We start from the raw sequence: 12,614 nt of genomic DNA on the forward strand, positions 1-12,614 counted from the left end.
CATTGTGCCTTAGCAATCGCTAAACCAATTTCCAAGAGGTTATTGACCACGCGGGAGCACGATCAACCTGACCACGAAGGTCTCTTCCTGGAAGCAATCGAAGAACAAGCAAGAATATGATAAAAGCAATCTGAATATTGTGAATATATATGGAGTATTGGTAAGTGTGGGGATCTGAAAGCGGTCTTGATCTGGTCGTTGGACACAAACGAAGTACATGAAGTTGCAATTGCTGACTTTTAACTAAATAAATCCCAACCAGAAAGCTTCTAGGTTTATCTACTTACATAGGAACAAGGGGTCGATTCCAAGGAGGTGGGAGGACATCCCAAGGCAGCCTAAAACTAACCCTAGGTCATATAAGGCCTATGGGCCCAAGTGGAGGTGGTGCAACACCTTTGGACTTGTTGTTTGACTCGGATTCTCGTTCAACGTCATTTTTTTGGTCGATATCTCCATGCTCCAGACGAATTTGAAGGTGATTCCAATTGGTCCTAAAAGCCAGTAAAATCTACTTTGCAGCCCAAAAATAATCACGCAATTCGGAGTCCGGATGAAAAACTTGAAGGCGTTTTGGTACACGTATGTCTGTGCAGTCCGAATGTGAGTCCAGAACGTGAAAGACTTGTGCTAAAAGTGACGTGAGAGAACTTCTTGAACAACAAATATTTCCTTTGACATGAGAGGACCTCTTGAATAGCATCCAACCATTTCCCCTTCCCTTGTCATCACACGTGATTCATACAAGTGTTCGGCCATTCTGCATTTAGGCATAAAATAAAAATAGGTGAAGTATTTTTGTTCCGAATAACATAAATAAATTATTGCATGAGTTTTATCAGAAATCACCTCAAATAAATACGCATATGTAATGATTGTGATAATATCAATGGTAGTCATGTCCTCATCATCCTCCCCTTTTTCAAAATAAAGTCGTCCTCGGCGCTGCTTAATCTGAAATTTGGCTAACAAAAGAGACAAGGTGTACATGTTGTATATGTATATGTCATCCATTTTTACTTCCCTTGGATTTTTCACATATGACACATGTATACATGAGTAACTTTCATAAGTTATGAAATATAAAGCCAAAATCAAATCATCAACGTAGTTCTCTAAAATAGGTGGTGTGATCAAAGTAATAGGTGGCTCATCACAGGGTACATTGCAATTGACAAGGCATTCCTCATACTCATGTGGAGGTGGAAGATATGTAACTTTTTCATTGCCTCTTATGATCAACTCAGATGATGTAGGCACTCTCGATGGTAACATGTCACATGATGAAGGTGATGTATCCCTCACAACAATTGATGTGGTTGTCATCATACGCCCAGTAGTTGAAGGAACAATCATATCAACTCTTGGAATAAGCAGCTTGCGCTCGTTCTCCTTGTGGGCAATACGTTGTTTTATTTCCTGTTCAGCTTTGCAAGCAAGAAAAAATAAATGATCATAGGATAACGCTTTTCATGAATTAGTATCTCCTGAATATCATGGTTTAACCCTCCCCAAAATCTATCCATAAAATCTTCTTCACTTTCTTCTAATGAGGAATGCAACAAGGTTGTTTGTAAATCATCATAATATTTTGTTACGGTGTCACTACCTTGCTTTAAATGTTGTAGCTTTTTAATCATGCCACGAGTATAATAAGTAGGAACGAATGCATGTCTCATGGCAAGTTTCAAATCATACCAAGTAGTAGGTCTATAATCAGGGTGTAACCGAAAATATTCGCTCCACCAAACTGAAGCATAACCGGTGAAAGAACCAACCGCGACCTTAACTTTCTTATGTTCAGCAAAATTATGGGAAGCAAATATATCATTTATTTCAAATTCCCATTCAATATATAAAGCAGGTCTAAAACATCCATTAAATGGTGGTATATAAACATTAACCTCATGATGTGCATTTGTATCTCTCTGCACCTCTCGTAACAGTTGTTGTGGTGGCACGTCTCCCATGATCGAAGAAGCCCATGAACTGACAACTCTGGATCCTGTCATGACTAATAGAAACAAGAAACAAAAATCCAAGAATATTGTTCCTATGAACTACGAGGATGTGGTGGTAAAACGCTCACGGTAAAGCAAATATAAATGTCTTACAAATTCTTATCATGCAGCAGGCTGTGACCGGCAACCGACGGTGTCAATATCTCCGAAGATTGAGTAAAGCGATTACCAGGTAAACGTATGTATACACGGCGTAGAAATATGTGGAGCTAGGAAGGCTTAATGTATGGTAGCAAAAGATTACCAATAATCAAATCAGATATGCAATGCTAAATAAACGCTCAAAGACGGTACGGTGCTGGTCCTAGGCTAGACCGTACTAGAGACGCAAGCCTAGAACAGTAATGCAGTCAAGTCAAAGCACAAATAGCAGCAATGGATGATATGAAGTAGCTCTGGATAGGAATATATAAGTGAAGATCACAATAGCAGTAAAGATAGTGATGATAAATGACCCCAAGCAGGATAACCCAAAACTATCTCTAGAACTTCCCTCTTGAAAATATGATGTAAAATTTCTGATATTTTTTGTCAAGAATGCTACTGACTTAAGCTTTCGAATGCAAAAAGAATCACTCAATTCCGAGATTGTATGAGGACTCGAAAAAATCGGGAACGGACCTGACAAATATTGGCAAACTATGTTCCTGACGTTCGGAGGACAAAATTCCTATTTAGAAGCCGATTTGGAAGTGACAACCTGTTTTACTGAACAGTGCACAAAAGAGTTTTCAATGCGAATTCACATACAAGATTACTCTAGATAGATCCGAAATTTGTATTTTTTTTCTCTCACTTTTTTTCTTTTGCTCTCACTTTTTTTCTCTCTTTTTTCTTTTGCTCTCACTTTTTTTCTCTTCTCTCAAACAACCAATTAAGATGCAGATTGGATCAAGCACATATGCGAATGACCTCAAGTATGATAATGACAATGAACAAGTGAAGCACGTGGTGAATATTGATGGATGGTGGTGGGCGACAACAGAAGGGATGACGGCGGCGTGGTGGGGGTATATGGCAGTAGCGATGAGGATGGTGCGGCGGCGGCGTGACAACTTGTGAACAGAACTCGAAACTCTAAAAGACTAGACGCTAAGACCAGCAACTTGACACGACGATACCTAACTCGATAATTCAACTATGCAAGCACTAAAAAGAAAATTGCAAAGGCTCAGACTGGCTTGGACAAAGGATGACTATACCTAACTCTTTTTCTGGTTTTTTCTGGGGTAATAGGTAAGAAAAATAAATAAAATCTAGGGATAACTGTAAATTCTCACTGAGCAACCTGAAAACTGATACGACTTGATAGGAGACTTGATAGATGCGAGGGGCCCGATCTTTCAATGAGGTGATAACTATCGATTTGGTGGAGACGACTTTGACGATCCGACTACAAACGTGCACAACATTGCGCCTTAGAAATAGCTAAACCAATTTCCAAGAGGTTATTGACCACGTCGGAGCATGATCAACCTGACCACGAAGGTCTCTTCCTGCAAGCAATCGAAGAACAAGCAAAAATATGATAAAATCAATCTGAATATTGTAAATATATATGGAGTATTGATAAGGGTGGGGATATGAAAGCGGTCTTGATCTGGTCGTTGGACACAAACGAAGTAACGAAGTTGCAATGGCTAACTTTTAACTAAACAAATCCCAACCAAAAAGCTTCTAGGTTGATCTACTTATATAGGAACAAGGGGTGGCGGCCAAGGAGGTTGGAGGACATCCCAAGGCAGCCTAAAACTAACCCTAGGCCGTACAAGGCCTATGGGCCCAAGTGGAGGTGGTGCAACACCTTTGGACTTGTTGTTTGACTCGGATTTTGGTGCAACGTAATTTTTTTCGGTCGATATCTCCACGCTCCGGACGAATTTGAAGGTGATTACAATTGGTCCTGAAAGACAGTAAAATGTAATTTGCATCCCAAAAAGAATCACGCAATTCGGTGTCCGGATGAAAAAGTTGAAAGCGTTTTGGTACAACTATGTCTATGCAGTCCGAATCTGAGTCGAGAACGTGAAAGACTTGGGCTAAAAGTGACGTGAGAGAACTTCTTGAACAGCAACTAATTATTTCCTTTGACATGAGAGGACCTCTTGAATAGCATCCAACCATTTCCTCTTCCCTTGTCATCACACGTGATTCATACAAGTGTTCGGCCATTCTGCATTTAGGCATAAAATGAAAATAGGTGAAGTATTTTTGTTCCAGATAACATAAATAAATTATTGCATGAGTTTTATCAGAAACCACCTTAAATAAATATGCATATGCGATGATTGTGATAATATCAAAGGTAGTCATGTCCTCATCAATTTGCCCCTCCGATCAGGAGAGATATACTATGGGCCCCTCGGGTGATCCGACCTAGATAAGCATGGCCATGTGATGAGGATTACGAGATAATCCGAATGCTGGTCGGATTCACCAGAACGAGAAAGAGGTCGTGTGGCAACAAGGATGACCACATCGCCTTGAGCACGACAACGTATATCGTGTGGCAAAGGGAACATAAGTATGAAGTACAGGTTCGCCTAACCAGCTTCATCGGACACTTGGAGTCGACACGTCTTGCTAGAGACCGCTACCCACTAGCCCAGTCGGACATGGTCTGACTCGCGACCAAGTTAACGAGAACCTAAAGGGTCGCACGGTTAAGGGAAGGTGCATGCGAGGCCCAAGAGTTGAGTCTACGTCAGACGCCTATATATAGTGGAGGTGCGGCACACCTACGAGAGTGCTTCGGCACCGTCATTAGGGTTTTGCATGAGTTGCAAATAGCCACCTCCACCCACCGCCGACTGTGTGATCGGACCTAGCAGTTTGCCACTGGTGTGTTCGTCCTACATGTGCGGATACCATTAGGGCGGTGCACTTGCGTCGCTCCGGCGAGCCTGTAGGCGGGATCCGGTGACCGGCTGTTCGAGGGAGATCGGACCGGCTGCTCATGGGAGAATAGACAAGGAGGAGACGAACGACACGGACGCGCTACCCCAACTCTACTTTCACTACACGGCACTGCGCATCTAGTGGTAACAATCTGTGATCCATCTCCATAGCATGTTCGTGGATGTTCTGTGCATAAGAATTTTAATTCGCATGCGATGCACCTACTGTAGATCCCAACACGAACCACGGAACCTCCGCGTTCAACACACGTTTAGCCCGATGACGTCTCATATGCCTTGATCTAGCAAGTAGGAGGGAGAGGTTGAGGGAGAGCTCCGGCAGCACGACGGCATGGTGATGGTGGAGCTACGTGGTACTCCCGCAGGGCTTCGCCAAGCGCTGCGGAGGAGGAAGAAGAGAGAGGTAGGGCTGCGCCGTGGGAGAGATCAATTGTGTTTCTCAAAAGGGCCATAACCTCAAGTATATATAGGAGGAGGGAGAGGGAGGGCTTCCTTGGCCCCTCCTCCAAGGAGGAGGAGTTCGGCCGAACTAGGGAGGAGTCCACCTCCCACAAGGGAGGTGGATTCCTTCCTTTTAAACCCCTTTTACCTTATCTCCTTTATCCCTAGCCGCATGGGCCTTTAGGGAAGGCCTTGGCCAGCCCAATAAGGGCTGGTCCACCACCTCTAACAGACCATGAACTCCTTTGGTTGTCGCACCCCTCCCGAGGATCCTCCGGCACCCTCCCGGCACTCCCGGTACACTACCGATGAGCCCGAAACTTTTCCGGTGACCAAAACAGGACTTCCTATGTATCAATCTTTACCTACGGACCATTCCGGAGCTCCTCGTGACGTACAACCCAACAGACACTTTCGAAGATACCCGTAGTGCACCTTTATAATCACCCAGTTATGTTGTGACGTTTGATACACCCAAAGCACTCCTACGGTATTCGGGAGTTGCACAATCTCATGGTCTAAGGAAATGATACTTGATATTAGAAAAGCTTTAGCAGACGAACAACACGATCTAGTGCTATGCTTAGGATTGGGTCTTGTCCATCACATCATTCCCCAATGATGTGATCCCGTTATCAATGACATCCAATGTCCATGATCAGGAAACCATGATCATATATTAATCAACGAGCTAGCCAACTAGAGGCTCACTAGGGACACATTGTGATCTATGTATTCACACATGTATTACGGTTTCCGGTTAATACAATTATAGCATAAATATTATACAATTATCATGAACTGGGAAATATAATAATAACCACTTTATTATTGCCTCTAGGGCATATTTCTAACAGTCTCCCACTTCCACTAGAGTCAATAATCTAGTTACATTGTGATGAATCGAACACCCATAGAGTTCTGGTGTTGATCATGTTTTGATCGTGGAAGAGGTTTAGTCAACGGGTCTGTGACATTCAGATCCGTGTGTACTTTACAAATATCTATATCTCCATCCTGGATGTATCCACGAATGGAGTTGAAGCGGCACTTGATGTGCTTGGTCTTCTTGTGAAACTTGGGCTCCTTTGCGATGGCAATAGCTCCAGTGTTGTCACAGAACAGAGTCATCGGGCCCGACGCACTTGGAATCACTCCTAGGTCGGTGATGAACTCTTTCATCCAGACTCCTTCATGTCCTGCTTCCGAAGCAGCTATGTACTCCGCTTCACATGTAGATGTCGCCACGACGCTTTGCTTGTAACTGCACCAGCTAACTGCCCCATTATTCAAAATGTACACGTATCCGGTTTGTGACTTGGAGTCATCCGGATCTGTGTCGAAGCTAGCATCGACGTAACCCTTTACGACGAGCTCTTCGGCACCTCCATAAACATGAAACATATCTTTAGTCCTTTTCAGGTACTTAAGGATGTTCTTGACCGCTGTCCAGTGATCCACTCCTGGATCACTCTGGTACCTCCCTACCAAACTTATTGCAAGGTTCACATCAAGTCTGGTACACAGCATGGCATACATGATAGAGCCTATGGCTGAAGCATAGGGGACGGTACTCATCTTTTCTCTATCTTCTGCCGTGGTCGGTTGTTCAGTCGTACTCAACCTCACACCTTGTAATACAGGCAAGAACCCTTCTTAGCCTTCTCCATACTGAACTTCTTCAATATCTTCTCAAGGTATGTGCTTTGTGAAAGACCAATGAGGCGACTCGATCTATCTCTATAGATCTTGATGCCTAATATGTAAGCAACTTCTCCAAGGTCCTTCATTGAAAAACTCTTATTCAAATAGGCCTTTATGCTTTCCAATAGTTATATATCATTCCCATCAACAATATGTCAGTCCGGGTTAGTTCCATTCAAATCATGCAAATTAGAGTCCAAAACAAGGGCAAAAGAGTTTGGAAAACTAGATACGTTGGAGACGTATCATGGTCCGGTGGCTTAGCCGCCACTAAACACTGGACCTCTAGCGCCGGCATGCGGCGGCGCTCCCTCTCGGGGCCCCTCACGCCGTCGATCGGACAAGAGGTAGATGGATCCGGTCGGCAGCAGGAGGGAGTGTAGGGAGACCCCTGCAGTAGACGATGGTGAAATCATGGCGGCCTGTCACTCGACCGAGGCAGGGTAGGTGGGATTGGTATCGGGACCGGGCTGAGCATGGGCTGAGGCAGCGTATCGGTAGGTCGGGCGAGGTAGTTTAGTCTGTTTTCTGTCGGGCCCTTATAGAGCGCATCGGGATGAGAATAACTATTCTAATCCTAGGATCAGAATAGTGCTACTCTTTCTCTCTCTCTTTATATATATATATATATGTGTGTGTGTATATATATATAGGGATCTACTATTCGTCACCCAGGGTGAAGAATTGTTATTCTTCACCCCAGCCCACATGTGTGTTGAGCCGAACCAGCCAACATCCACGGTAGGAGAAAAAGGGGCTTGCGGTAAAATTACGGATTGTAGGTGAGGTAAGATTACAGTATGGTCGTGCTGAAAAAACCATGATGAGAACCAATGAAACATAAGATATTGGTTGCATTTCAGGTAAGATTACGGCCTAAAGAATCTGTTCCACGCGCAAAAAGAGACACAATGAGTAAAAAAAAGTTGTGTTGGAAAATAGCTGGAGTAAAGTAGTGGTTGCGCTTGCTCTTAATTTTTTTTAGATGTGGTTGTGTGGTCCCTCAGGTTCAGGCGAGAAAGAAAGGAAGCAAATTTGCCATAGCATTGCCGTCCCTTTATCATTCGTGTTGTTACTCTTCAAAAACCATGTTTTCATTCTTTCGAGAGGATTACAACCGTAACTAATTTAAAGATTTAGTACCAAAAAGTTCACAACCATTTGCCTCAGAATTCTCAACGAAGCTTAGATTTTTTTTTCTTCCATGATTGCTTTCTAGACGGTGACTATATTTTTAATGGGGCGAGCCGAGTTTCAGTGTTAGGCCTGAAATACTCATTTTTTAAAGAGGAAGCCTCCAAATGATTTTACACAGTTCACTTATACAATTTACTAAACATACAAAGCGAGAGTAAGCGAAAATCCAAGTCGTCGTCTAATGTAGCATCATACAAAAATCCAAGATCATAAAAATGGCACATGATGAGTTATTTGAGGACCAATCACATAATGACTTCATCAGTATAGGCATACTTTGTATTTCGCGACACACACAAACTTGCATTTCATACCCGATGAAAAAGAGTCATGGTGAACATCAAGGACCGAAACTGAACTTACCAGAAATGCCTAGGACATAGTTCATTTAATTGCCCAGAAGACTGCAGCATACTAATAAATTGAGGAAACTTATGGTCATCAACAGTAGTGAAAGAAGAAGATATACAAGTTAAAGCATGTGAAACAGAGCAATGTAACAAGCAAAACATGTAAAAAGGTTGAGCGCCAACTAGCCAACAGTGTGTTGGGCGATGCCAATAAAGTGAATCATTCAAGCAATCATAAGCAAGTACAATACAATGACTGGGAACAAGAAATACATCTTTGGATATATACATAGGAGCAGCTTCACAATGTACATCTGATATTTACAAGCCAGAACTTCTCCTGTGAAAATCAGATGTTTCATTCAACAACAGTTACTTTCTTTGATGGACTTGGAACCTTTGATCCAACAGTCTTAGTGTTCATCTTCATGCCACGCACGGTAGCCTGCGGGAAACAAGGTAAAAATAGTATGTGATAGAGAAACATCATATAAGCACAACATTCCTTCTTCGACATGAGGAGTACTATAATCATAATAATTATAGATGAGCCACCAAATATTCTCCCTACATTACTTCTAACTTGGAAAATCTTAGCCATCATAGCAGACTAGTAGTAGACGTTTCCATGTCAAAGAGCACATAAATTCTACACGAACACCTGTCTACATTAGAATGGAAACAATAGATACGAATTTCGTAATCCAAAAAGAAATCCCACCAAAACTACTTGGAGATGCGAAACAAAAATAAGAGTGTTCCTAAGAAACAACAATTACTGAGTGTAGCACAAATGCTAAAAATATACGGTGATCTCTCCAATCTGCAGCTTGTACAAAAACAGAACATGGCAACAGAACACCGGTATCCAATACCCTCGCGCTACTAGGAGTACTAGTAAAGTACACATCAACATCATGTATATCAAATATACTTTTGTCGACTTTGCGAGCCTTGTTATCTACCAAGCATCTAGGGTAGCTCCGCCTCAGTGACCGTTCCCCTCATAACAGAAGCACTTAGTCTTGGGTTTGGATTTAATCTTGTGTCTCTTCATTAGTGCAGCAACTGTTTTGCCGTTTCATGAACTATCCCTTCTAGCCCTTGCCTTTCTTGAAACTTAGTGGTTTTACTAACCATCAACTATTGATGCTCCTTCTTGATTTCTACTTTCGCAGTGTCAAACATCGCGAATCGCTCAAGGATCATTGTATCTATCCTTGATATGTTATAGTTCATCACGAAGCTCTCACAGCTTGGTGGCAGTGACTTTGCAAACCATCACTATCTCATCTAGAAGATTAACTCCCACTTGATTCAAGCGATTGTCGTACTCAGACAATCTGAGCACACGCTCAACGATTGAGCTTTTCTCCTTTATTTCATGGACAAAGAATCTTGTCGCAGGTCTCATACCTCTTAACAAGGGCACAAGCATGAAATCACTATTTCATCTCTTTAGAACATCTCTTATGTTCCGTGACGTTTCAAAATGTCTTCGGCGCCTTGCTTCTAAGCCATTAAGTATTTTGCACTGAACTATCGCGTAGTCATCAGAAACGTGGATGTCGGATGTTCAAAACATCCATAGACGACGCTCGAGGTGCAGCACACCAAGTGGTGCATTAAGGACACAAGCCTTCTGCGCTGCAACGAGGACAATCCTCAGTTTTACAGACTCAATCCGCAAAGTTGCTACTATCAACGTTCAACTAAATTTTCTCTAGGAACATATAAAAACTGTAGAGCTATAGCGCAAGCCACATCATAATTCGTAAAGACCTTTTGACTATGTTCAAGATAATTAGAGTTTAACTAATCCAATTAATTTTAAACTCCCACTCAAAAAGTACATCTCTCTAGTCATTTGAGTGGTACATGATCCAAATCCACTATCTCAAGTCCGATCATCACGTGAGTTGAGAGTAGCTTCAGTGGTAAGCATCTCTATGCTAATCATATCAACTATACGATTCATGCTTGACCTTTCGGTCTCATGTGTTCCAAGGCCATGTCTGTACATGTTAGGCTCGTCAAGTTTAACCCGAGTGTTCCGCGCGTGCAACTGTTTTGCACCCGTTGTATGTGAACGTTGAGTCTATAACAGCCGATCATCACGTGGTGTCTCGAAACGACAAACTGTCGCAACGGTGCACAGTCGGGGAGAACACAATTTGATCTTGAAATTTTAGTAAGAGATCACCTCATAATGCTACCATCGTTCTAAGCAATATAAGGTGCATAAAGGATTAACATCACATGCAATTCATAAGTCGCATGATATGGCCATCATCAAGTGCTCCTTGATCTCCATCACCAAAGCACCGGTATGATCTTCTTGTCACCGGCGTCACACCATGATCCCCATCATCATGATATCCATCATTGTGCCGCCATCGAGGTTGTCGTGTATGCTATGCTATTACTACTAAAGCTACGTCCTAGCAATATAATAAACGCATCTGCAAACACAAACGTTAGTTTAAAGACAACGCTATGGCTCCTGTCGGTTGCCGTAGCATTGACGTGCAAGTCGATATTAACTATTACAACATGATCATCTCATACATCCAATATATCACATCACGTCGTTGGCCATATCACATCACAAGCATACCCTGCAAAAACAAGTTAGACGTCCTCTAATTGTTGTTGCATGTTTTATGTGGTTGCCATGGGTATCTTGTAGGATCGCATCTTACTTACGCAAACACCACAACGGAGATGTATGAATTGCTATTTAACCTCTCTCCAAGGACATCCTCGGTCAAATCCGATTCAACTAAAGTTGGAGAAACCGACACTCGCCAGTCATCTTTGAGCAACGGGGTTGCTCGTAGCGATGAAACCAGTCTCTCGTGAGCGTACGAGTAATGTCGGTTCGAGCCGCTTCGATCCAACAATACCGCGGAATCAAGAAAAGACTAAGGAGGGCAGCAAATCGCACATCACTGCCCATAAAAACTTTTGTGTTCTACTCGAGATAACATCTACGCATGAACCTAGCTCATGATGCCACTGTTGGGGAACGTCGCATGGGAAACAAAAAAATTCCTACGCGCACGAAGACCTATCATGGTGATGTCCATCTACGAGAGGAGATTTGGATCTACATACCCTTGTAGATCGCACAGCAGGAAGCGTTAAGAAACGCGGTTGATGTAGTGGAACGTCTTCACGTCCCTCGAGCCGCCCCACGAACCGTCCCGCGATCCATCCCACGATCCGGCCCACGATCCGTCCCACGAACCGTCTCGCGATCCGTTGTGATCTAGTACCGAACGGACGGCACCTCCGCGTACAGCACACGTACAACTCGATGATGATCTCCACCTTCTTGATCTAGCAAGAGGGGCCAGAGAGGTAGAAGATTTCTCCGGCAGCGTGACGGCGCGCCGGTGGTGGTGATGATCTACTCCGGCAGGGCTTCGCCTAAGCTCCGCAGAAATACGATCTAGAGGAAAAACTGTTTGGTATAGGGTCGAGCAACACGTGGCAAAGTTGTGTCTCAAAAACCCTCAATACCTCTAGTATATATAGGAGGGAGGGAAGGGAGGAGGCAGCCTCAAACCCTCAAGGTTTGGCCGAAATTGGAGGTGGAGGAGTCCTACTCCAATCCTACTTGGAGTAGGATTCCACGTTCCCACTTGGAAACTCTTTCCACCTTGTGTTTTTCCTTATCAAACCTTATGGGCCTTAGTGGGAACTTAATCCAGCCCACTAGGGGCTGGTTTATCTCTTCCCATAGCCCATGAGACCCCTTGGGGCGTTACACCCCTCCCGATGGTCCCGGACACCCCTCTTGGCACTCCCGATACACTACCAATGAGCCCGAAACTTTTCCGGTGACCACAACATGACTTCCTATATATCAATCTTTACCTCCGGACCATTCCGGAGCTCCCCGTGACGTCCTGGATCTCATCTGGGACTCCGAACAACTTTCGGTTACCAACACCTATAACTCAACTATACCGAAACGT

The sequence above is a fragment of the Hordeum vulgare genome, chromosome 4H, assembly GCF_904849725.1.
Source record: "Hordeum vulgare subsp. vulgare chromosome 4H, MorexV3_pseudomolecules_assembly, whole genome shotgun sequence".
Taxonomy (NCBI): Eukaryota; Viridiplantae; Streptophyta; class Magnoliopsida; order Poales; family Poaceae; genus Hordeum; species Hordeum vulgare.